Source organism: Phyllobates terribilis, unplaced genomic scaffold (genome assembly GCF_046119375.1).
Source record: "Phyllobates terribilis strain yellow unplaced genomic scaffold, ASM4611937v1 Scaffold_8__6_contigs__length_399053987, whole genome shotgun sequence".
Taxonomy (NCBI): domain Eukaryota; kingdom Metazoa; phylum Chordata; class Amphibia; order Anura; family Dendrobatidae; genus Phyllobates; species Phyllobates terribilis.
The window spans coordinates 218,979,595-219,000,722 of NW_027362768.1; positions in this window are offsets into that span (position 1 = coordinate 218,979,595).

Here is a 21,128-nt window from a genome sequence, read left to right on the forward strand (position 1 = left end):
TAGCATCAGGACAACTAGGGTTAGCGTCAGGACAACTAGGGTTAGCGTCAGGGCAACTAGGGTTAGCGTCAGGACAACTAGGTTTAGCATCAGGACAACTAGGGTTAGCGTCAGGACAACTAGGGTTAGCGTCAGGACAACTAGGGTTAGCGTCAGGACAGCTAGGGTTAGCGTCAGGACAACTAGGGTTAGCGTCACGACAACTAGGGTTAGCGTCAGGACAACTAGGGTTAGCGTCAGGACTACTAGGGTTAGCGTCAGGACAACTAGGGTTAGCGTCAGGACAACTAGGGTTACCGTCAGGACAAATAGGGTTAGCGTCAGGACAACTAGGGTTAGCGTCAGGACAACTAGGGTTAGCGTCAGTACAACTAGGGTTAGCGTCAGGACAACTAGTGTTAGCGTCGGGACAACTAGGGTTAGCGTCGGGAAAACTAGGGTTAGCGTCAGGACAACTAGGGTTAGCGTCAGGACAACTAGGGTTAGCGTCAGGACAACTAGAGTTAGCGTCACAACAACTAGGGTTAGCGTCAGGACAACTAGGGTTAGCGTCAGGACAACTAGGGTTAGCGTCAGGACAACTAGGGTTAGCGTCACGACAACTAGGGTTAGCGTCACGACAACTAGGGTTAGCGTCAGGACAACTAGGGTTAGCGTCAGGACAACTAGGGTTAGCGTCAGGACAACTAGGGTTAGCGTCAGGACAACTAGGGTTAGCGTCACGACAACTAGGGTTAGCGTCACGACAACTAGGGTTAGCGTCAGGACAACTAGGGTTAGCGTCAGGACAACTAGGGTTAGCGTCAGGACAACTAGGGTTAGCGTCAGGACAACTAGGGTTAGCGTCAGGACAACTAGGGTTAGCATCAGGACAACTAGGGTTAGCGTCAGGACAACTAGGGTTAGCGTCAGGACAACTAGGGTTAGCTTCAGGACAACTAGGGTTAGCGTCAGGACAACTAGGGTTAGCTTCAGGACAACTAGGGTTAGCGTCAGGACAACTTGGGTTAGCGTCAGGACAACTAGGTTTAGCATCAGGACAACTAGGGTTAGCGTCACGACAACTAGGGTTAGCGTCACAACAACTAGGGTTAGCGTCAGGACAACTAGGGTTAGCGTCAGGACAACTAGGGTTAGCGTCACGACAACTAGGGTTAGCGTCAGGACAACTAGGGTTAGCGTCAGGACAACTAGGGTTAGCATCACGACAACTAGGGTTAGCGTCAGGACAACTAGGGTTAGCGTCAGGACAACTAGGGTTAGCGTCAGGACAACTAGGGTTAGCGTCACGACAACTAGGGTTAGCGTCAGGACACCTAGGGTTAGCGTCACGACAACTAGGGTTAGCGTCAGGACAACTAGGGTTAGCGTCAGGACAACTAGGGTTAGCGTCAGGACAACTAGGGTTAGCGTCAGGACAACTAGGGTTGGCGTCACGACAACTAGGGTTAGCGTCAGGACAACTAGGGTTAGCGTCAGGACAACTAGGGTTAGCATCACGACAACTAGGGTTAGCGTCAGGACAACTAGGGTTAGCGTCAGGACAACTAGGGTTAGCGTCAGGACAACTAGGGTTAGCGTCACGACAACTAGGGTTAGCGTCAGGACACCTAGGGTTAGCGTCACGACAACTAGGGTTAGCGTCAGGACAACTAGGGTTAGCGTCAGGACAACTAGGGTTAGCGTCAGGACAACTAGGGTTGGCGTCAGGACAACTAGGGTTAGCATCACGACAACTAGGGTTAGCGTCAGGACAACTAGGGTTAGCGTCAGGACAACTAGGGTTAGCGTCAGGACAAGTAGGGTAAGCGTCAGGACAACTAGGGTTAGCGTCACGACAACTAGGGTTAGCGTCAGGACAACTAGGGTTAGCATCAGGACAACTAGGGTTAGCGTCAGGACAACTAGGGTTAGCGTCACAACTAGGGTTAGCGTCAGGACAACTAGGGTTAGCGTCACGACAACTAGGGTTAGCGTCAGGACAACTAGGGTTAGCGTCAGGACAACTAGGGTTAGCGTCAGGACAACTAGGGTTAGCGTCACGACAACTGGGGTTAGCGTCAGGACAACTAGGGTTAGCGTCACGACAACTAGGGTTAGCGTCAGGACAACTAGGGTTAGCGTCACGACAACTAAGGTTAGCGTCAGGACAACTAGGGTTAGCGTCAGGACAACTAGGGTTAGCGTCACGACAATTAGGGTTAGCGTGAGGACAACTAGAGTTAGCGTCAGGACAACTAGGGTTATCGTCACGACAACTAGGGTTAGCGTCAGGACAACTAGGGTTAGCGTCACGACAACTAGGGTTAGCATCAGGACAACTAGGGTTAGCGTCAGGACAACTAGGGTTAGCGTCAGGGCAACTAGGGTTAGCGTCAGGACAACTAGGTTTAGCATCAGGACAACTAGGGTTAGCGTCAGGACAACTAGGGTTAGCGTCAGGACAACTAGGGTTAGCGTCAGGACAGCTAGGGTTAGCGTCAGGACAACTAGGGTTAGCGTCACGACAACTAGGGTTAGCGTCAGGACAACTAGGGTTAGCGTCAGGACTACTAGGGTTAGCGTCAGGACAACTAGGGTTAGCGTCAGGACAACTAGGGTTACCGTCAGGACAAATAGGGTTAGCGTCAGGACAACTAGGGTTAGCGTCAGGACAACTAGGGTTAGCGTCAGTACAACTAGGGTTAGCGTCAGGACAACTAGTGTTAGCGTCGGGACAACTAGGGTTAGCGTCGGGAAAACTAGGGTTAGCGTCAGGACAACTAGGGTTAGCGTCAGGACAACTAGGGTTAGCGTCAGGACAACTAGAGTTAGCGTCACAACAACTAGGGTTAGCGTCAGGACAACTAGGGTTAGCGTCAGGACAACTAGGGTTAGCGTCAGGACAACTAGGGTTAGCGTCACGACAACTAGGGTTAGCGTCACGACAACTAGGGTTAGCGTCAGGACAACTAGGGTTAGCGTCAGGACAACTAGGGTTAGCGTCAGGACAACTAGGGTTAGCGTCAGAACAACTAGGGTTAGCGTCACGACAACTAGGGTTAGCGTCACGACAACTAGGGTTAGCGTCAGGACAACTAGGGTTAGCGTCAGGACAACTAGGGTTAGCGTCAGGACAACTAGGGTTAGCGTCAGGACAACTAGGGTTAGCGTCAGGACAACTAGGGTTAGCATCAGGACAACTAGGGTTAGCGTCAGGACAACTAGGGTTAGCGTCAGGACAACTAGGGTTAGCTTCAGGACAACTAGGGTTAGCGTCAGGACAACTAGGGTTAGCGTCAGGACAACTAGGGTTAGCTTCAGGACAACTAGGGTTAGCGTCAGGACAACTAGGGTTAGCGTCAGGACAACTAGGTTTAGCATCAGGACAACTAGGGTTAGCGTCACGACAACTAGGGTTAGCGTCACAACAACTAGGGTTAGCGTCAGGACAACTAGGGTTAGCGTCAGGACAACTAGGGTTAGCGTCACGACAACTAGGGTTAGCGTCAGGACAACTAGGGTTAGCGTCAGGACAACTAGGGTTAGCATCACGACAACTAGGGTTAGCGTCAGGACAACTAGGGTTAGCGTCAGGACAACTAGGGTTAGCGTCAGGACAACTAGGGTTAGCGTCACGACAACTAGGGTTAGCGTCAGGACACCTAGGGTTAGCGTCACGACAACTAGGGTTAGCGTCAGGACAACTAGGGTTAGCGTCAGGACAACTAGGGTTAGCGTCAGGACAACTAGGGTTAGCGTCAGGACAACTAGGGTTGGCGTCAGGACAACTAGGGTTAGCATCACGACAACTAGGGTTAGCGTCAGGACAACTAGGGTTAGCGTCAGGACAACTAGGGTTAGCGTCAGGACAAGTAGGGTAAGCGTCAGGACAACTAGGGTTAGCGTCACGACAACTAGGGTTAGCGTCAGGACAACTAGGGTTAGCATCAGGACAACTAGGGTTAGCGTCAGGACAACTAGGGTTAGCGTCACAACTAGGGTTAGCGTCAGGACAACTAGGGTTAGCGTCACGACAACTAGGGTTAGCGTCAGGACAACTAGGGTTAGCGTCAGGACAACTAGGGTTAGCGTCACGACAACTGGGGTTAGCGTCAGGACAACTAGGGTTAGCGTCACGACAACTAGGGTTAGCCTCAGGACAACTAGGGTTAGCGTCACGACAACTAAGGTTAGCGTCAGGACAACTAGGGTTAGCGTCAGGACAACTAGGGTTAGCGTCACGACAACTAGGGTTAGCGTGAGGACAACTAGAGTTAGCGTCAGGACAACTAGGGTTATCGTCACGACAACTAGGGTTAGCGTCAGGACAACTAGGGTTAGCGTCACGACAACTAGGGTTAGCATCAGGACAACTAGGGTTAGCGCCAGGACAACTAGGGTTAGCACCAGGACAACTAAGGTTAGCGCCAGGACAACTAGGGTTAGCGCCAGGACAACTAGGGTTAGCGCCAGGACAACTAGGGTTAGCGCCAGGACAACTAGGGTTAGCACCAGGACAACTAGGGTTAGCGTCAGGACAAATAGGGTTAGCGCCAGGACAACTAGGGTTAGCGCCAGGACAACTAGGGTTATCATCAGGACAACTAGGGTTAGCGTCAGGACAACTAGGGTTAGCGTCAGAACAACTAGGGTTAACTTCAGGACAACTAGGGTTAGCGTCAGGACAACTAGGGTTAGCGTCAAGACAACTAGGGTTAGCGTCAGGACAACTAGGTTTAGCATCAGGACAACTAGGGTTAGCGTCAGGACAACTAGGGTTAGCGTCACGACAACTAGGGTTAGCGTCAGGACAACTAGGGTTAGCGTCAGGACAACTAGGGTTAGCGTCAGGACAACTAGGGTTAGCGTCAGGACAACTAGGGTTAGCGTCACGACAACTAGGGTTAGCGTCAGGACAGCTAGGGTTAGCGTCACGACAACTAGGGTTAGCGTCAGGACAACTAGGGTTAGCGTCAGGACAACTAGGGTTAGCATCACGACAACTAGGGTTAGCGTCAGGACAACTAGGGTTAGCGTCAGGACAACTAGGGTTAGCGTCAGGACAACTAGGGTTAGCGTCACGACAACTAGGGTTAGCGTCAGGACACCTAGTGTTAGCGTCACGACAACTAGGGTTAGCGTCAGGACAACTAGGGTTAGCGTCAGGACAACTAGGGTTAGCGTCAGGACAACTAGGGTTAGCGTCAGGACAAGTAGGGTAAGCGGCAGGACAACTAGGGTTAGCGTCACGACAACTAGGGTTAGCGTCAGGACAACTAGGGTTAGCATCAGGACAACTAGGGTTAGCGTCAGGACAACTAGGTTTAGCGCCAGGACAACTAGGGTTAGCGCCAGGACAACTAGGGTTAGCACCAGGACAACTAGGGTTAGCGTCAGGAAAAATAGGGTTAGCGCCAGGACAACTAGGGTTAGCGTCAGGACAACTAGGGTTAGCTTCACGAGAACTAGGGTTAGCGTCAGGACAACTAGGGTTAGCGTCAGGACAACTAGGGTTAGCATCAGGACAACTAGGGTTAGCGTCAGGACAACTAGGTTTAGCATCAGGACAACTAGGGTTAGCGTCAGGACAACTAGGGTTAGCGTCAGGACAACTAGGGTTAGCGTCAGGACAACTAGGGTTAGCGTCAGGACAACTAGGGTTAGCGTCACGACAACTAGGGTTAGCGTCAGGACAACTAGGGTTAGCGTCAGGACAACTAGGGTTAGCGTCAGGACAACTAGTGTTAGCGTCGGGACAACTAGGGTTAGCGTCAGGACAACTAGGGTTAGCGTCAGGACAACTAGGGTTAGCGTCAGGACAACTAGAGTTAGCGTCACAACAACTAGGGTTAGCGTCAGGACAACTAGGGTTAGCGTCACGACAACTAGGGTTAGCGTCAGGACAACTAGGGTTAGCGTCAGGACAACTAGGGTTAGCGTCAGGACAACTAGGGTTAGCGTCAGGACAACTAGGGTTAGCGTCAGAACAACTAGGGTTAGCGTCACGACAACTAGGGTTAGCGTCACGACAACTAGGGTTAGCGTCAGGACAACTAGGGTTAGCGTCAGGACAACTAGGGTTAGCGTCAGGACAACTAGGGTTAGCTTCACGACAACTAGGGTTAGCGTCAGGACAACTAGGGTTAGCGTCAGGACAACTAGGGTTAGCATCAGGACAACTAGGGTTAGCGTCAGGACAACTAGGTTTAGCATCAGGACAACTAGGGTTAGCGTCAGGACAACTAGGGTTAGCGTCAGGACAACTAGGTATAGCATCAGGACAACTAGGGTTAGCGTCAGGACAACTAGGGTTAGCGTCAGGACAACTAGGGTTAGCGTCAGGACAACTAGGGTTAGCGTCAGGACAACTAGGGTTAGCTTCAGGACAACTAGGGTTAGCGTCAGGACAACTAGGGTTAGCGTCAAGACAACTAGGGTTAGCGTCAGGACAACTAGGTTTAGCATCAGGACAACTAGGGTTAGCGTCAGGACAACTAGGGTTAGCGTCACGACAACTAGGGTTAGCGTCACGACAACTAGGGTTAGCGTCAGGACAACTAGGGTTAGCGTCAGGACAACTAGGGTTAGCGTCAGGACAACTAGGGTTAGCGTCAGGACAACTAGGGTTAGCGTCACGACAACTAGGGTTAGCGTCAGGACAACTAGGGTTAGCGTCACGACAACTAGGGTTAGCGTCAGGACAACTAGGGTTAGCGTCAGGACAACTAGGGTTAGCATCACGACAACTAGGGTTAGCGTCAGGACAACTAGGGTTAGCGTCAGGACAACTAGGGTTAGCGTCAGGACAACTAGGGTTAGCGTCACGACAACTAGGGTTAGCGTCAGGACACCTAGGGTTAGCGTCACGACAACTAGGGTTAGCGTCAGGACAACTAGGGTTAGCGTCAGGACAACTAGGGTTAGCGTCAGGACAACTAGGGTTAGCGTCAGGACAACTAGGGTTAGCGTCACAACTAGGGTTAGCGTCAGGACAACTAGGGTTAGCGTCACGACAACTAGGGTTAGCGTAAGGACAACTAGGGTTAGCGTCAGGACAACTAGGGTTAGCGTCAGGACAACTAGGGTTAGCGTCACGACAACTGGGGTTAGCGTCAGGACAACTAGGGTTAGCGTCACGACAACTAGGGTTAGCGTCAGTACAGCTAGGGTTAGCGTCACGACAACTAAGGTTAGCGTCAGGACAACTAGGGTTAGCGTCAGGACAACTAGGGTTAGCGTCACGACAACTAGGGTTAGCGTGAGGACAACTAGGGTTAGCGTCAGGACAACTAGGGTTAGCGTCACGACAACTAGGGTTAGCGTCAGGACAACTAGGGTTAGCGTCACGACAACTAGGGTTAGCGTCAGGACAACTAGGGTTAGCGCCAGGACAACTAGGGTTAGCGCCAGGACAACTAAGGTTAGCGCCAGGACAACTAGGGTTAGCGCCAGGACAACTAGGGTTAGCGCCAGGACAACTAGGGTTAGCGCCAGGACAACTAGGGTTAGCGCCAGGACAACTAGGGTTAGCACCAGGACAACTAGGGTTAGCGTCAGGACAACTAGGGTTAGCGCCAGGACAACTAGGGTTAGCGCCAGGACAACTAGTGTTAGCGTCAAACAACTAGGGTTAGCGTCAGGACAACTAGGGTTAGCGTCAGAACAACTAGGGTTAGCGTCAGGACAACTAGGGTTAGCGTCAGGACAACTAGGGTTAGAGTCAGGACAACTAGGGTTAGCGTCAGGACAAGTAGGGTTAGCGTCAGGACAACTAGGGTTAGCGTCAGGACAAGTAGGGTTAGCGTCAGGACAACTAGGGTTAGCGTCAGGACAACTAGGGTTAGCGTCAGGACAACTAGGGTTAGCGTCACAACTAGGGTTAGCGTCAGGACAACTAGGGTTAGCGTCACGACAACTAGGGTTAGCGTCAGGACAACTAGGGTTAGCGTCAGGACAACTAGGGTTAGCGTCACGACAACTAGGGTTAGCGTCAGGACACCTAGGGTTAGCGTCACGACAACTAGGGTTAGCGTCAGGACAACTAGGGTTAGCGTCAGGACAACTAGGGTTAGCGTCAGGACAACTAGGGTTAGCGTCAGGACAACTAGGGTTGGCGTCAGGACAACTAGGGTTAGCATCACGACAACTAGGGTTAGCGTCAGGACAACTAGGGTTAGCGTCAGGACAACTAGGGTTAGCGTCAGGACAAGTAGGGTAAGCGTCAGGACAACTAGGGTTAGCGTCACGACAACTAGGGTTAGCGTCAGGACAACTAGGGTTAGCATCAGGACAACTAGGGTTAGCGTCAGGACAACTAGGGTTAGCGTCACAACTAGGGTTAGCGTCAGGACAACTAGGGTTAGCGTCACGACAACTAGGGTTAGCGTCAGGACAACTAGGGTTAGCGTCAGGACAACTAGGGTTAGCGTCACGACAACTGGGGTTAGCGTCAGGACAACTAGGGTTAGCGTCACGACAACTAGGGTTAGCGTGAGGACAACTAGGGTTATCGTCACGACAACTAGGGTTAGCGTCACGACAACTAGGGTTAGCGTCAGGACAACTAGGGTTAGCATCAGGACAACTAGGGTTAGCGTCAGGACAACTAGGTTTAGCGCCAGGACAACTAGGGTTAGCGCCAGGACAACTAGGGTTAGCACCAGGACAACTAGGGTTAGCGTCAGGAAAAATAGGGTTAGCGCCAGGACAACTAGGGTTAGCGCCAGGACAACTAGGGTTAGCGTCAGGACAACTAGGGTTAGCGTCAGGACAACTAGGGTTAGCGTCAGAACAACTAGGGTTAGCGTCAGGACAACTAGGGTTAGCGTCAGGACAACTAGGGTTAGCGTCAGGACAACTAGGGTTAGCGTCAGGACAACTAGGGTTAGCGTCAGGACAACTAGGGTTAGCTTCACGAGAACTAGGGTTAGCGTCAGGACAACTAGGGTTAGCGTCAGGACAACTAGGGTTAGCATCAGGACAACTAGGGTTAGCGTCAGGACAACTAGGTTTAGCATCAGGACAACTAGGGTTAGCGTCAGGACAACTAGGGTTAGCGTCAGGACAACTAGGGTTAGCGTCAGGACAACTAGGGTTAGCGTCAGTACAACTAGGGTTAGCGTCACGACAACTAGGGTTAGCGTCACGACAACTAGGGTTAGCGTCAGGACAACTAGGGTTAGCGTCAGGACAACTAGGGTTAGCGTCAGGACAACTAGTGTTAGCGTCGGGACAACTAGGGTTAGCGTCAGGACAACTAGGGTTAGCGTCAGGACAACTAGGGTTAGCGTCAGGACAACTAGAGTTAGCGTCACAACAACTAGGGTTAGCGTCAGGACAACTAGGGTTAGCGTCACGACAACTAGGGTTAGCGTCAGGACAACTAGGGTTAGCGTCAGGACAACTAGGGTTAGCGTCAGGACAACTAGGGTTAGCGTCAGGACAACTAGGGTTAGCGTCAGAACAACTAGGGTTAGCGTCACGACAACTAGGGTTAGCGTCACGACAACTAGGGTTAGCGTCAGGACAACTAGGGTTAGCGTCAGGACAACTAGGGTTAGCGTCAGGACAACTAGGGTTAGCTTCACGACAACTAGGGTTAGCGTCAGGACAACTAGGGTTAGCGTCAGGACAACTAGGGTTAGCATCAGGACAACTAGGGTTAGCGTCAGGACAACTAGGTTTAGCATCAGGACAACTAGGGTTAGCGTCAGGACAACTAGGGTTAGCGTCAGGACAACTAGGTTTAGCATCAGGACAACTAGGGTTAGCGTCAGGACAACTAGGGTTAGCGTCAGGACAACTAGGGTTAGCGTCAGGACAACTAGGGTTAGCGTCAGGACAACTAGGGTTAGCTTCAGGACAACTAGGGTTAGCGTCAGGACAACTAGGGTTAGCGTCAAGACAACTAGGGTTAGCGTCAGGACAACTAGGTTTAGCATCAGGACAACTAGGGTTAGCGTCAGGACAACTAGGGTTAGCGTCACGACAACTAGGGTTAGCGTCACGACAACTAGGGTTAGCGTCAGGACAACTAGGGTTAGCGTCAGGACAACTAGGGTTAGCGTCAGGACAACTAGGGTTAGCGTCAGGACAACTAGGGTTAGCGTCACGACAACTAGGGTTAGCGTCAGGACAACTAGGGTTAGCGTCACGACAACTAGGGTTAGCGTCAGGACAACTAGGGTTAGCGTCAGGACAACTAGGGTTAGCATCACGACAACTAGGGTTAGCGTCAGGACAACTAGGGTTAGCGTCAGGACAACTAGGGTTAGCGTCAGGACAACTAGGGTTAGCGTCACGACAACTAGGGTTAGCGTCAGGACACCTAGGGTTAGCGTCACGACAACTAGGGTTAGCGTCAGGACAACTAGGGTTAGCGTCAGGACAACTAGGGTTAGCGTCAGGACAACTAGGGTTAGCGTCAGGACAACTAGGGTTAGCGTCACAACTAGGGTTAGCGTCAGGACAACTAGGGTTAGCGTCACGACAACTAGGGTTAGCGTAAGGACAACTAGGGTTAGCGTCAGGACAACTAGGGTTAGCGTCAGGACAACTAGGGTTAGCGTCACGACAACTGGGGTTAGCGTCAGGACAACTAGGGTTAGCGTCACGACAACTAGGGTTAGCGTCAGTACAGCTAGGGTTAGCGTCACGACAACTAAGGTTAGCGTCAGGACAACTAGGGTTAGCGTCAGGACAACTAGGGTTAGCGTCACGACAACTAGGGTTAGCGTGAGGACAACTAGGGTTAGCGTCAGGACAACTAGGGTTAGCGTCACGACAACTAGGGTTAGCGTCAGGACAACTAGGGTTAGCGTCACGACAACTAGGGTTAGCGTCAGGACAACTAGGGTTAGCGCCAGGACAACTAGGGTTAGCGCCAGGACAACTAAGGTTAGCGCCAGGACAACTAGGGTTAGCGCCAGGACAACTAGGGTTAGCACCAGGACAACTAGGGTTAGCGCCAGGACAACTAGGGTTAGCGCCAGGACAACTAGGGTTAGCACCAGGACAACTAGGGTTAGCGTCAGGACAACTAGGGTTAGCGCCAGGACAACTAGGGTTAGCGCCAGGACAACTAGTGTTAGCGTCAAGACAACTAGGGTTAGCGTCAGGACAACTAGGGTTAGCGTCAGAACAACTAGGGTTAGCGTCAGGACAACTAGGGTTAGCGTCAGGACAACTAGGGTTAGAGTCAGGACAACTAGGGTTAGCGTCAGGACAAGTAGGGTTAGCGTCAGGACAACTAGGGTTAGCGTCAGGACAAGTAGGGTTAGCGTCAGGACAACTAGGGTTAGCGTCAGGACAACTAGGGTTAGCGTCAGGACAACTAGGGTTAGCGTCACAACTAGGGTTAGCGTCAGGACAACTAGGGTTAGCGTCACGACAACTAGGGTTAGCGTCAGGACAACTAGGGTTAGCGTCAGGACAACTAGGGTTAGCGTCACGACAACTAGGGTTAGCGTCAGGACACCTAGGGTTAGCGTCACGACAACTAGGGTTAGCGTCAGGACAACTAGGGTTAGCGTCAGGACAACTAGGGTTAGCGTCAGGACAACTAGGGTTAGCGTCAGGACAACTAGGGTTGGCGTCAGGACAACTAGGGTTAGCATCACGACAACTAGGGTTAGCGTCAGGACAACTAGGGTTAGCGTCAGGACAACTAGGGTTAGCGTCAGGACAAGTAGGGTAAGCGTCAGGACAACTAGGGTTAGCGTCACGACAACTAGGGTTAGCGTCAGGACAACTAGGGTTAGCATCAGGACAACTAGGGTTAGCGTCAGGACAACTAGGGTTAGCGTCACAACTAGGGTTAGCGTCAGGACAACTAGGGTTAGCGTCACGACAACTAGGGTTAGCGTCAGGACAACTAGGGTTAGCGTCAGGACAACTAGGGTTAGCGTCACGACAACTGGGGTTAGCGTCAGGACAACTAGGGTTAGCGTCACGACAACTAGGGTTAGCGTGAGGACAACTAGAGTTAGCGTCAGGACAACTAGGGTTATCGTCACGACAACTAGGGTTAGCGTCAGGACAACTAGGGTTAGCGTCACGACAACTAGGGTTAGCATCAGGACAACTAGGGTTAGCGCCAGGACAACTAGGGTTAGCACCAGGACAACTAAGGTTAGCGCCAGGACAACTAGGGTTAGCGCCAGGACAACTAGGGTTAGCGCCAGGACAACTAGGGTTAGCGCCAGGACAACTAGGGTTAGCACCAGGACAACTAGGGTTAACGTCAGGACAAATAAGGTTAGCGCCAGGACAACTAGGGTTAGCGCCAGGACAACTAGGGTTATCGTCAGGACAACTAGGGTTAGCGTCAGGACAACTAGGGTTAGCGTCAGAACAACTAGGGTTAACTTCAGGACAACTAGGGTTAGCGTCAGGACAACTAGGGTTAGCGTCAAGACAACTAGGGTTAGCGTCAGGACAACTAGGTTTAGCATCAGGACAACTAGGGTTAGCGTCAGGACAACTAGGGTTAGCGTCACGACAACTAGGGTTAGCGTCACGACAACTAGGGTTAGCGTCAGGACAACTAGGGTTAGCGTCAGGACAACTAGGGTTAGCATCAGGACAACTAGGGTTAGCGTCACGACAACTAGGGTTAGCGTCAGGACAACTAGGGTTAGCGTCACGACAACTAGGGTTAGCGTCAGGACAACTAGGGTTAGCGTCAGGACAACTAGGGTTAGCATCACGACAACTAGGGTTAGCGTCAGGACAACTAGGGTTAGCGTCAGGACAACTAGGGTTAGCGTCAGGACAACTAGGGTTAGCGTCACGACAACTAGGGTTAGCGTCAGGACACCTAGGGTTAGCGTCACGACAACTAGGGTTAGCGTCAGGACAACTAGGGTTAGCGTCAGGACAACTAGGGTTAGCGTCAGGACAACTAGGGTTAGCGTCAGGACAAGTAGGGTAAGCGTCAGGACAACTAGGGTTAGCGTCACGACAACTAGGGTTAGCGTCAGGACAACTAGGGTTAGCATCAGGACAACTAGGGTTAGCGTCAGGACAACTAGGGTTAGCGCCAGGACAACTAGGGTTAGCGCCAGGACAACTAGGGTTAGCACCAGGACAACTAGGGTTAGCGTCAGGACAAATAGGGTTAGCGCCAGGACAACTAGGGTTAGCGCCAGGACAACTAGGGTTAGCGTCAGGACAACTAGGGTTAGCGTCAGGACAACTAGGGTTAGCGTCAGAACAACTAGGGTTAGCATCAGGACAACTAGGGTTAGCGTCAGGACAACTAGGGTTAGAGTCAGGACAACTAGGGTTAGCGTCAGGACAAGTAGGGTTAGCGTCAAGACAACTAGGGTTAGCGTCAGGACAAGTAGGGTTAGCGTCAGGACAACTAGGGTTAGCGTCAGGACAACTAGGGTTAGCGTCAGGACAACTAGGGTTAGCGTCACGACAACTAGGGTTAGCGTCAGGACAACTAGGGTTAGCGTCAGGACAACTAGGGTTAGCTTCACGAGAACTAGGGTTAGCGTCAGGACAACTAGGGTTAGCGTCAGGACAACTAGGGTTAGCATCAGGACAACTAGGGTTAGCGTCAGGACAACTAGGTTTAGCATCAGGACAACTAGGGTTAGCGTCAGGACAACTAGGGTTAGCGTCAGGACAACTAGGGTTAGCGTCAGGACAACTAGGGTTAGCGTCACGACAACTAGGGTTAGCGTCACGACAACTAGGGTTAGCGTCAGGACAACTAGGGTTAGCGTCAGGACAACTAGGGTTAGCGTCAGGACAACTAGTGTTAGCGTCGGGACAACTAGGGTTAGCGTCAGGACAACTAGGGTTAGCGTCAGGACAACTAGGGTTAGCGTCAGGACAACTAGAGTTAGCGTCACAACAACTAGGGTTAGCGTCAGGACAACTAGGGTTAGCGTCACGACAACTAGGGTTAGCTTCAGGACAACTAGGGTTAGCGTCAGGACAACTAGGGTTAGCGTCAGGACAACTAGGGTTAGCGTCAGGACAACTAGGGTTAGCGTCACGACAACTAGGGTTAGCGTCAGGACAACTAGGGTTAGCGTCAGGACAACTAGGGTTAGCGTCAGGACAAGTAGGGTAAGCGTCAGGACAACTAGGGTTAGCGTCACGACAACTAGGGTTAGCGTCAGGACAACTAGGGTTAGCATCAGGACAACTAGGGTTAGCGTCAGGACAACTAGGGTTAGCGCCAGGACAACTAGGGTTAGCGCCAGGACAACTAGGGTTAGCACCAGGACAACTAGGGTTAGCGTCAGGACAAATAGGGTTAGCGCCAGGACAACTAGGGTTAGCGCCAGGACAACTAGGGTTAGCGTCAGGACAACTAGGGTTAGCGTCAGGACAACTAGGGTTAGCGTCAGAACAACTAGGGTTAGCATCAGGACAACTAGGGTTAGCGTCAGGACAACTAGGGTTAGAGTCAGGACAACTAGGGTTAGCGTCAGGACAAGTAGGGTTAGCGTCAAGACAACTAGGGTTAGCGTCAGGACAAGTAGGGTTAGCGTCAGGACAACTAGGGTTAGCGTCAGGACAACTAGGGTTAGCGTCAGGACAACTAGGGTTAGCGTCACGACAACTAGGGTTAGCGTCAGGACAACTAGGGTTAGCGTCAGGACAACTAGGGTTAGCTTCACGAGAACTATGGTTAGCGTCAGGACAACTAGGGTTAGCGTCAGGACAACTAGGGTTAGCATCAGGACAACTAGGGTTAGCGTCAGGACAACTAGGTTTAGCATTAGGACAACTAGGGTTAGCGTCAGGACAACTAGGGTTAGCGTCAGGACAACTAGGGTTAGCGTCAGGACAACTAGGGTTAGCGTCAGGACAACTAGGGTTAGCGTCACGACAACTAGGGTTAGCGTCAGGACAACTAGGGTTAGCGTCAGGACAACTAGGGTTAGCGTCAGGACAACTAGTGTTAGCGTCGGGACAACTAGGGTTAGCGTCAGGACAACTAGGGTTAGCGTCAGGACAACTAGGGTTAGCGTCAGGACAACTAGAGTTAGCGTCACAACAACTAGGGTTAGCGTCAGGACAACTAGGGTTAGCGTCACGACAACTAGGGTTAGCGTCAGGACAACTAGGGTTAGCGTCAGGACAACTAGGGTTAGCGTCAGGACAACTAGGGTTAGCGTCAGGACAACTAGGGTTAGCGTCAGAACAACTAGGGTTAGCGTCACGACAACTAGGGTTAGCGTCACGACAACTAGGGTTAGCGTCAGGACAACTAGGGTTAGCTTCACGACAACTAGGGTTAGCGTCAGGACAACTAGGGTTAGCGTCAGGACAACTAGGGTTAGCATCAGGACAACTAGGGTTAGCGTCAGGACAACTAGGTTTAGCATCAGGACAACTAGGGTTAGCGTCAGGACAACTAGGGTTAGCGTCAGGACAACTAGGGTTAGCGTCAGGACAACTAGGGTTAGCTTCAGGACAACTAGGGTTAGCGTCAGGACAACTAGGGTTAGCGTCAAGACAACTAGGGTTAGCGTCAGGACAACTAGGTTTAGCATCAGGACAACTAGGGTTAGCGTCAGGACAACTAGGGTTAGCGTCACGACAACTAGGGTTAGCGTCACGACAACTAGGGTTAGCGTCAGGACAACTAGGGTTAGCGTCAGGACAACTAGGGTTAGCGTCAGGACAACTAGGGTTAGCGTCAGGACAACTAGGGTTAGGGTCACGACAACTAGGGTTAGCGTCAGGACAACTAGGGTTAGCGTCACGACAACTAGGGTTAGCGTCAGGACAACTAGGGTTAGCATCAGGACAACTAGGGTTAGCATCACGACAACTAGGGTTAGCGTCAGGACAACTAGGGTTAGCGTCAGGACAACTAGGGTTAGCGTCAGGACAACTAGGGTTAGCGTCACGACAACTAGGGTTAGCGTCAGGACACCTAGGGTTAGCGTCACGACAACTAGGGTTAGCGTCAGGACAACTAGGGTTAGCGTCAGGACAACTAGGGTTAGCGTCAGGACAACTAGGGTTAGCGTCACAACTAGGGTTAGCGTCAGGACAACTAGGGTTAGCGTCACGACAACTAGGGTTAGCGTCAGGACAACTAGGGTTAGCGTCAGGACAACTAGGGTTAGCGTCAGGACAACTAGGGTTAGCGTCACGACAACTGGGGTTAGCGTCAGGACAACTAGGGTTAGCGTCACGACAACTAGGGTTAGCGTCAGGACAACTAGGGTTAGCGTCACGACAACTAAGGTTAGCGTCAGGACAACTAGGGTTAGCGTCAGGACAACTAGGGTTAGCGTCACGACAACTAGGGTTAGCGTGAGGACAACTAGGGGTAGCGTCAGGACAACTAGGGTTAGCGTCACGACAACTAGGGTTAGCGTCAGGACAACTAGGGTTAGCGTCACGACAACTAGGGTTAGCGTCAGGACAACTAGGGTTAGCGCCAGGACAACTAGGGTTAGCGCCAGGACAACTAAGGTTAGCGCCAGGACAACTAGGGTTAGCGCCAGGACAACTAGGGTTAGCGCCAGGACAACTAGGGTTAGCGCCAGGACAACTAGGGTTAGCGTCAGGACAACTAGGGTTAGCACCAGGACAACTAGGGTTAGCGTCAGGACAACTAGGGTTAGCGCCAGGACAACTAGGGTTAGCGCCAGGACAACTAGTGTTAGCGTCAGGACAACTAGGGTTAGCGTCAGGACAACTAGGGTTAGCGTCAGAACAACTAGGGTTAGCGTCAGGACAACTAGGGTTAGCGTCAGGACAACTAGGGTTAGAGTCAGGACAACTAGGGTTAGCGTCAGGACAAGTAGGGTTAGCGTCAGGACAACTAGGGTTAGCGTCAGGACAAGTAGGGTTAGCGTCAGGACAACTAGGGTTAGCGTCAGGACAACTAGGGTTAGCGTCAGGACAACTAGGGTTAGCGTCACAACTAGGGTTAGCGTCAGGACAACTAGGGTTAGCGTCACGACAACTAGGGTTAGCGTCAGGACAACTAGGAATAGCGTCAGGACAACTAGGGTTAGCGTCAGGACAACTAGGGTTAGCGTCACGACAACTAGGGTTAGCGTCAGGACAACTAGGGTTAGCGTCACGACAACTAGGGTTAGCGTCAGGACAACTAGGGTTAGCGTCACGACAACTAGGGTTAGCGTCAGGACAACTAGGGTTAGCTTCAGGACAACTAGGGTTAGCGTCAGGACAACTAGGGTTAGCGTCAGGACAACTAGGTTTAGCATCAGGACAACTAGGGTTAGCGTCAGGACAACTAGGGTTAGCGTCACGACAACTAGGGTTAGCGTCACGACAACTAGGGTTAGCGTCAGGACAACTAGGGTTAGCGTCAGGACAACTAGGGTTAGCGTCAGGACAACTAGGGTTAGCGTCAGGACAACTAGGGTTAGCGTCACGACAACTAGGGTTAGCGTCAGGACAACTAGGGTTAGCGTCACGACAACTAGGGTTAGCGTCAGGACAACTAGGGTTAGCATCAGGACAACTAGGGTTAGCATCACGACAACTAGGGTTAGCGTCAGGAAAACTAGGGTTAGCGTCAGGACAACTAGGGTTAGCGTCAGGACAACTAGGGTTAGCGTCACGACAACTAGGGTTAGCGTCAGGACACCTAGGGTTAGCGTCACGACAACTAGGGTTAGCGTCAGGACAACTAGGGTTAGCGTCAGGACAACTAGGGTTAGCGTCAGGACAACTAGGGTTAGCGTCACAACTAGGGTTAGCGTCAGGACAACTAGGGTTAGCGTCACGACAACTAGGGTTAGCGTCAGGACAACTAGGGTTAGCGTCAGGACAACTAGGGTTAGCGTCAGGACAACTAGGGTTAGCGTCACGACAACTGGGGTTAGCGTCAGGACAACTAGGGTTAGCGTCACGACAACTAGGGTTAGCGTCAGGACAACTAGGTTTAGCGTCACGACAACTAAGGTTAGCGTCAGGACAACTAGGGTTAGCGTCAGGACAACTAGGGTTAGCGTCACGACAACTAGGGTTAGCGTGAGGACAACTAGGGTTAGCGTCAGGACAACTAGGGTTAGCGTCACGACAACTAGGGTTAGCGTCAGGACAACTAGGGTTAGCGTCACGACAACTAGGGTTAGCGTCAGGACAACTAGGGTTAGCGCCAGGACAACTAGGGTTAGCGCCAGGACAACTAAGGTTAGCGCCAGGACAACTAGGGTTAGCGCCAGGACAACTAGGGTTAGCGCCAGGACAACTAGGGTTAGCGCCAGGACAACTAGGGTTAGCGCCAGGACAACTAGGGTTAGCACCAGGACAACTAGGGTTAGCGTCAGGACAACTAGGGTTAGCGCCAGGACAACTAGGGTTAGCGCCAGGACAACTAGTGTTAGCGTCAGGACAACTAGGGTTAGCGTCAGGACAACTAGGGTTAGCGTCAGAACAACTAGGGTTAGCGTCAGGACAACTAGGGTTAGCGTCAGGACAACTAGGGTTAGAGTCAGGACAACTAGGGTTAGCGTCAGGACAAGTAGGGTTAGCGTCAGGACAACTAGGGTTAGCGTCAGGACAAGTAGGGTTAGCGTCAGGACAACTAGGGTTAGCGTCAGGACAACTAGGGTTAGCGTCAGGACAACTAGGGTTAGCGTCACAACTAGGGTTAGCGTCAGGACAACTAGGGTTAGCGTCACGACAACTAGGGTTAGCGTCAGGACAACTAGGAATAGCGTCAGGACAACTAGGGTTAGCGTCAGGACAACTAGGGTTAGCGTCACGACAACTAGGGTTAGCGTCAGGACAACTAGGGTTAGCGTCACGACAACTAGGGTTAGCGTCAGGACAACTAGGGTTAGCGTCACGACAACTAGGGTTAGCGTCAGGACAACTAGGGTTAGCATCAGGACAACTAGGGTTAGCGTCACGACAACTAGGGTTAGCGTCAGGACAACTAGGGTTAGCGTCAGGACAACTAGGGTTAGCGTCACGACAACTAGGGTTAGCGTCAGGACAACTAGGGTTAGCGTCACGACAACTAGGGTTAGCGTCACGACAACTAGGGTTAGCGTTAGGACAACTAGGGTTAGCGTCAGGACAACTAGGGTTAGCGTCAGGACAACTAGGTTTAGCGTCAGGACAACTAGGGTTAGCGTCAGGACAACTAGGGATAGCGTCAGGACAACTAGGGTTAGCGTCAGGACAACTAGGGTTAGCGTCAGGACAACTAGGGTTAGAGTCAGGACAACTAGGGTTAGAGTCAGGACAACTAGGGTTAGCGTCAGGACAAGTAGGGTTAGCGTCAGGACAACTAGGGTTAGCGTCAGGACAAGTAGGGTTAGCGTCAGGACAACTAGGGTTAGCGTCAGGACAACTAGGGTTAGCGTCAGGACAACTAGGGTTAGCGTCACAACTAGGGTTAGCGTCAGGACAACTAGGGTTAGCGTCACGACAACTAGGGTTAGCGTCAGGACAACTAGGGATAGCGTCAGGACAACTAGGGTTAGCATCAGGACAACTAGGGTTAGCGTCAGGACAACTAGGGTTAGCGTCAGGACAACTAGGGTTAGCGTCACGACAACTAGGGTTAGCGTCAGGACAACTAGGGTTAGCGTCAGGACAACTAGGGTTAGCATCACGACAACTAGGGTTAGCGTCAGGACAACTAGGGTTAGCGTCAGGACAACTAGGGTTAGCGTCAGGACAACTAGAGTTAGCGTCACGACAACTAGGGTTAGCGTCAGGACACCTAGGGTTAGCGTCACGACAACTAGGGTTAGCGTCAGGACAACTAGGGTTAGCGTCAGGACAACTAGGGTTAGCGTCAGGACAACTAGGGTTAGCGTCAGGACAACTAGGGTTATCGTCACAACTAGGGTTAGCGTCAGGACAACTAGGGTTAGCGTCACGACAACTAGGGTTAGCGTCAGGACAACTAGGGTTAGCGTCAGGACAACTAGGGTTAGCGTCAGGACAACTAGGGTTAGCGTCACGACAACTGGGGTTAGCGTCAGGACAACTAGGGTTAGCGTCACGACAACTAGGGTTAGCGTCAGGACAACTAGGGTTAGCGTCACGACAACTAAGGTTAGCGTCAGGACAACTAGGGTTAGCGTCAGGACAACTAGGGTTAGCGTCACGACAACTAGGGTTAGCGTGAGGACAACTAGGGTTAGCGTCAGGACAACTAGGGTTAGCGTCACGACAACTAGGGTTAGCGTCAGGACAACTAGGGTTAGCGTCACGACAACTAGGGTTAGCGTCAGGACAACTAGGGTTAGCGCCAGGACAACTAGGGTTAGCGCCAGGACAACTAAGGTTAGCGCCAGGACAACTAGGGTTAGCGCCAGGACAACTAGGGTTAGCGCCAGGACAACTAGGGTTAGCGCCAGGACAACTAGGGTTAGCGCCAGGACAACTAGGGTTAGCACCAGGACAACTAGGGTTAGCGTCAGGACAACTAGGGTTAGCGCCAGGACAACTAGGGTTAGCGCCAGGACAACTAGTGTTAGCGTCAGGACAACTAGGGTTAGCGTCAGGACAACTAGGGTTAGCATCAGAACAACTAGGGTTAGCGTCAGGACAACTAGGGTTAGCGTCAGGACAACTAGGGTTAGAGTCAGGACAACTAGGGTTAGCGTCAGGACAAGTAGGGTTAGCGTCAGGACAACTAGGGTTAGAGTCAGGACAAGTAGGGTTAGCGTCAGGACAACTAGGGTTAGCGTCAGGACAACTAGGGTTAGCGTCAGGACAACTAGGGTTAGCGTCACAACTAGGGTTAGCGTCAGGACAACTAGGGTTAGCGTCACGACAACTAGGGTTAGCGTCAGGACAACTAGGAATAGCGTCAGGACAACTAGGGTTAGCGTCAGGACAACTAGGGTTAGCGTCACGACAACTAGGGTTAGCGTCAGGACAACTAGGGTTAGCGTCACGACAACTAGGGTTAGCGTCAGGACAACTAGGGTTAGCGTCACGACAACTAGGGTTAGCGTCAGGACAACTAGGGTTAGCATCAGGACAACTAGGGTTAGCGTCACGACAACTAGGGTTAGCGTCAGGACAACTAGGGTTAGCGTCAGGACAACTAGGGTTAGCGTCACGACAACTAGGGTTAGCGTCAGGACAACTAGGGTTAGCGTCACGACAACTAGGGTTAGCGTCACGACAACTAGGGTTAGCGTTAGGACAACTAGGGTTAGCGT